This window comes from Entelurus aequoreus, linkage group LG10 (assembly GCF_033978785.1).
Source record: "Entelurus aequoreus isolate RoL-2023_Sb linkage group LG10, RoL_Eaeq_v1.1, whole genome shotgun sequence".
Classification (NCBI taxonomy): Eukaryota; Metazoa; Chordata; class Actinopteri; order Syngnathiformes; family Syngnathidae; genus Entelurus; species Entelurus aequoreus.
The window spans coordinates 61,396,306-61,402,864 of NC_084740.1; positions in this window are offsets into that span (position 1 = coordinate 61,396,306).

Here is a 6,559-nt window from a genome sequence, read left to right on the forward strand (position 1 = left end):
GGCACCATACTTATTTTGATTGTTGTTTCTCAGCTGTTTGTACATGTTGCAGTTTATAAATAAAGGTTTATTTTAAAAAAAAAAAATTTTTTTTTTTTTTTTTTTTTTTTCAAAGCCTCTGCGCATGCGCATAGCATAGATCCAACGAATCGATGACTAAATTAATCGGCAACTATTTTTATAATCAATTTTAATCGATTAGTTGTTGCAGCCCTAATATTGATATATAATGTAGGAAGCAGGATATTAATAACAGAAAGAAACAACCCTTTTGTGTGAATGAGTGTAAATGGGGGAGGGAGGTTTTTTGGGTTAGTGCACTAATTGTAAGTGTATCTTGTGTTTTTTATGTGGATTTATTAATAAAAACAAAACATTTGGTTTATTTTATAAATTTTATTTCTTGTGCGACCCGGTACCAATCGATCCACGGCCCGGTGGTTGGGGACCACTGATGTAGACCACGTCCAGGAAACCCACAAAGTTGGCCACATTTGGGCAAATGTATGATAAAACGTTCATTTGACTTGTTTACCATGTAAGCACCAATCTAAACTGGAATACACCTTTAAGAACACATGATTGTGGCAGACATGTTTGCTACTCCAGTGTTTTTCAACCTTTTTGGAGCCAAGGCACATTTTGTGCGTTGAAAAAATGCGGAGGCACACCACCAGCAGACATCATTAAAAAATTAAACTCAGGTGACAGTAAAAAGTCGTTGTCGCAATTGTTGGATATGACTTTAAAGCATAACCAAGCATGCATCACTATAGCTCTTGTCTCAAAGTAGGTGTACTGTCACCACCTGTCACATCACACCCTGACTTATTTGGACTTGTTTGCTGTTTTCAGGTGTGTAGTGTTTTACTTCTTGTCTTGCGCTCCTATTTTGGTGGCTTTTTCTCTTGTTTTGGTATTTTCCTGTAGCAGTTTCATGTCTTCCTTTGAGCGATATTTCCCGCATCTACTTTGTTTTAGCAATCAAGAATATTTCAGTTGTTTTTATCCTTCTTTGTGGGGACATTGTTGATGGTCATGTCATGTTGGGATGTACTTTGTGGACGCCATCTTTGCTCCACAGTAAGTCTTTTTTTAATTGTATTTTTATTTTTTATTTTTTTTTATTACATCAACATAAAAAACACAAGATACACTTACAATTAGTGCACCAACCCCAAAAAACTCCCTCCCCCATTTACACTCATTCCCACAAAAGGGTTGTTTCTTTCTGTTATCAATATTCTGCTTCCTACAACATAGAACAGTGGTCCCCAACCTTTTTGTAGCTGCGGACCGGTCAACGCTTGAAAATTTGTCCCACGGACCGGTGGGGGGGAGATTTAAAAAAAAAAAAAAAAAATTTTTTTTTTTTTTTTTACTTAAATACAATCATGTGTGCTTACGGACTGTATCCCTGCAGACTGTATTGATCTATATTGATATATAATGTATATATTGTGTTTTTTATGTTGATTTCATTAAAAAATATATATATATATATATTTTTTTTTTTAAATTTTTGTGCGGCCCGGTACCAGTCGGTCCGCGGACCGGTACCGGGCCGCGGCCCGGTGGTTGGGGACCACTGACATAGAACAATACAGTCTGCAAGGGATACAGTCCTTGAAGCACACATGATTGTGTCTGCTGCTCCTCCACAAACATTTTCATTAATTACTATTTTTTATGTAATTGTTTTTATATTGTTCTACTTTCTTTTTTATTCTTATTTTATTTATTTATTCAAAAAAAGGACCTTATCTTCACCAAACCAGGTTGTCAATGAAATCAGATTATTCAAAAGGGTTCTTAAAACCAGGTCCAGTTCAGATTATGTCCAGATCGGGCTCAGCAACACACACCTTCACCCGTGTACACTGAAAACCAGGGAACACAACAGGTTGCATACAATCCACAAACAAAATTACATTTTCAAAATAAGCACCCATGTACAGTCCAGATCAGGTCCAAGTCGGACTCGGCGACACACACCTTCATTTATGTACACTTCAAATAGGGAACACAACAACAGATTGCATAAATAAAATTACATTTTCAAAATAAGCTTTGAGGACTTCCCATCTTTTTTTTATGTTTTTTGGCATCATTATCGTTTTCAACCATATCATTTTCTAAAGTTAAAAAATACAGAATAAATGTTTTAAAGAAAGTAATACTAAGTGAATATCTGTTTTTGGCCTTCAAAATAAAACTTTTACCGAGTACTATAATTAAATTGACCAAATCATGACTGTCAATGAACTCTCCTAAAATAACAGAAACCACATCAAGCTTCATAAACAAACCAATCTATAAACACATTTTTTCAACTTCCACCCAAAACGAAGACACAATACGACAATACCAAAACAAATGCAGGGTGGATTCAGACTCCTGACAACAAAATCGGCAATCATCTGACTCTGTCATATTCCATAGTTTTAAAGGCCTACTGAAATGACATTTTTTTATTTAAACGGGGATAGCAGATCTATTCTATGTGTCATACTTGATCATTTCGCGATATTGCCATATTTTTGCTGAAAGGATTTAGTATAGAACAACGACGATAAAGATCGCAACTTTTGGTATCTGATAAAAAAAAAGGCTTGCCCCTACCGGAAGTAGCGTGACGTAGTCAATTGAACATATACGCAAAGTTCCCTATTGTTTACAATGATGGCCGCCAGAAGTGAGAGCGATTCGGACCGAGAAAGCAACGATTTCCCCATTAATTTGAGCGAGGATGAAAGATTTGTGGATGAGTAAAGTGCAAGTGAAGGACTAGTGGGGAGTTGAAGCGATTCAGATAGGGAAGATGCTGTGAGAGCCGGGGGTGACCTGATATTCAGCTGGGAATGACTACAACAGTAAATAAACACAAGACATATATATACTCTATTAGCCACAACACAACCAGGCTTATATTTAATATGCCACAAATTAATCCTGCATAAAAACACCTACGCGTTTGTTATGCTAGCTCCTAGCTCCTCTGCTAGCTCCTAGCTCCATAGAACACGCCAATACAATTCAAACACCTGATCAACACACACAATCACTCAGCCCAAAAGACCGTTCACCTAACCCAAGGTTCATAAAGCTTATATATTTAAACAAAGTTACGCACGTGACGCGCACGTACGGGCAAGCGATCAAATGTTTGGAAGCCAAAGCTGCATACTCACGGTACCTGGTATTCAGCTGGGAATTACTACAACAGTAAATAAACACAAGACATATATATACTCTATTAGCCACAACACAACCAGGCTTATATTTAATATGCCACAAATTAATCCTGCATAAAAACACCTACGTGTTTGTCATGCTAGCTCCTAGCTCCTCTGCTAGCTCCTAGCTCCATAGAACACGCCAATACAATTCAAAAACCTGATCAACACACACAATCACTCAGCCCAAAAGACAGTTCACCTAACCCAAGGTTCATAAAGCTTATATATTTAAACAAAGTTACGCACGTGACGCGCACGTACGGGCAAGCGATCAAATGTTTGGAAGCCAAAGCTGCATACTCACGGTAGCACGTCTGCGTCTTTGTCATCCAAATCAAAGTAATCCTGGTAAGAGTCTGTGTTGTCCCAGTTCTCTACAGGCGTCTGTGTATCGAAGTCAAAAGTCCTCCTGGTTAGAGTCTCTGTTATCCGAGTTCTTCCATCTTGACTGCATCTTTCGGGAATGTAAACAAAGAAGCGCCGGCTGTGTACGTGTTGCCGCTGACTTCCCTCGCAAAATAGACGCTTCGCACCGACAACTTTCTTCTTTGCTTGCTCAGCTTCTTTCTCCATAATGCAATGAACATAATTGCAACAGATTCACCAACACAGATGTCCAGAATACTGTGGAATAATGACATGAAAACAGAGCTATTTCGTATTGACTTCAATGGTGTCCGAATACTTCCGTTTCAATGATTGACGTCACGCGCATACGTCATCCTCAGAGGCGTTTCGAACCGGAAGTTTAGCGGGAAATTTAAAATGTCACTTTATAAGTTAACCCGGCCGTATTGGCATGTGTTGCAATGTTAAGATTTCATCATTGATATATAAACTATCAGACTGCGTGGTCGCTAGTAGTGGCTTTCAGTAGGCCTTTAACATTTGTCCCGTGGGTAAGAAGTTATAAATCATTTAAATGTGAAAATAATGATTTTGCACATCGACAGTAAGTCTTTGCTGTCGTCCAGCATTCTGTTTGTGCTTACTTTGTAGCCAGTTCAGTTTTAGTTTGGTTCTGCATAGCCTTCCCTAAGCTTCAATGCCTTTTCTTAGGGGCACTCACCTTTTGTTTATTTTCGGTTTAAGCATTAGACACCTTTTTACCTGCACCCTGCCTCCCGCTGTTTCCGACATCTACAAAGCAATTAGCTACCTGCTGCCACCTACTGATATGGAAGAGTATTACACGGTTACTCTGCCGACACTCAACAACAACACATCATTTGCAGACTATAATTACTGCTTTGCAAAAAAAATATTTTTAACCCAAATAGGTGGAATTAGATAACCTCCCACGACACACCAGACTGTATCTCACGCCGCGGCACAGTGGTTGAAAAACACTGTACTACAGTCAGGGGCGTCACTAGCTTTTAAGGACAGGGGGGGCTTAGCCCCCAGGAGATGCACAGGATGCGAGCGAACGTAGCGCACGAGCACAAAACTTCACAAACGGCTAACAAAGACTTAGAAATAATTCATTGTTATTATTATTATTTCAGTGGGTTTATTTTCAATGTGTGTTCAGTACAACAACAAACATGGGTTAGCACAGTGACATTTTCTTTACAGCATCAACAAGAAACAATGACTTGCATGATCCTTCAAGATACACTGAAACACAATGAAAGTCATGGCATTAGCTTCTATGTTATTACTTCACAACATAGAGGCTAATGCCACCACTTTAGCTCACAATACAATCATTGTTTGTTCACAAATATTTTGAAGTTGCACAGATTACATTTTGGGCACATATGTGACTAAAATGGTTGTAAATTCAAGCCCTGGAAATATTACTTAATTACTTGAATTAAAGTAATATCTGGATCGGGATCATTTGGCTTGTATATAATATATTTATATATATATATATATATATATTATGGCAAGCCGTTAAGGAAATTAAATATATATGGAAGTCTGAATAGAAATGAGAAACTTTTATATATACTGTAAATACGAAAGACTGCTGATCTGAAAAAGAGCCAAAGCTGTCAAAGAGCTGAGGGACCATCTTCAAAGTGCAATGCTGAAACAAATAATGCAAACAATAAAATGTAACTTCCAGGGCTTGAGATAAACGTAGTCCCGTCGTAAAAAAAAATGCACGGGACGAAATTAAATGCTCCCCGGGACGATGGCTTTTAACCATTTTTTTTCTTTTTCATTTTATGTTTTTATTCATTTTACATTTTATATTAAATGTCTTGGTTTTTCCACCCTCTGAAAATCCTATGAATAATTAACAAGCCATTCTATAATAATACAAAAGCTATTAATGCAACAATACAATAAAACAAATATATTTAATTATGTTTTTTCCATTATTTTAACAATTGGCTAATGTATATTACTTTATATAGATTGTACAAGAAACACAAAACTTAAAAACTAAATTATTTACAATTGCAGACACAAGGTTCTTGTTCTGCAGTGCTGTGTGCTAATGTGCTTCGTACACCTGCAGGACCGCAAGCAAGGTCGCAGAGAAAATGCGGACTGGATTTTGAGTGATGTGGGCATTTTCTATATGAACAAGTGGAATGGATTGGATAGCGACGCACTAAAGGGGCTCTCTACCTTACACTATGAAGTGAGGGGAAACTGAGTAAATAATGACAGTTTATATGATTATTTATTTAAACTCATATTCGGGCCACTTTATAATGAATATGTCGGCATGTATTTGTAAAAAAAAAAAATATATTTTTTTTAATTTTTAACACCAAATTATTTAGGGGGCTTAAGAACATTTTATATAAATAAAATAGGTCTAACAATGCCAATGACTACAGTGTAGTCTGTCAAAATGCTAACTGTCATTTTCATTGCTACTTTACAACAAGACAGTAGCTGACATTTTCTTCCACTCCGTATATTTTGACATCGAATCATTTGGAAACTTAAACAACAAGATTTTTGTTATTTCATGCTACAAACCACAAATGGCTATTCAGATAAAGGAAGTTAGTCTTTTTCCTGGAGTTCAAATCCCTTGCCCGCTAATCAGTATCGCCGCAGTGAATCCGATGCTTGAGCTGCGTGTTTTCCTCCCTGAAGGTTTAGTATTCTAAAAGGTAAAGTAGCCTTTCAAAGCAGACATTAGCAGGAAAAGTACACCTAATTGGAGTAAATGAGAAGAGAGCATATTTGAAGTGAGCGGATATAGGTCATCAATAATCCCAGACGTCACGTTATTGATTCGTGTCCTTGTGGTGCAGCGCAGAGACGCCAGGACATGGAAATAAATTGTTTTTCTTCCGAATCAACGTAAAGGAGTGACCGCCACTCGCGCGGTCATGGTTAATAAG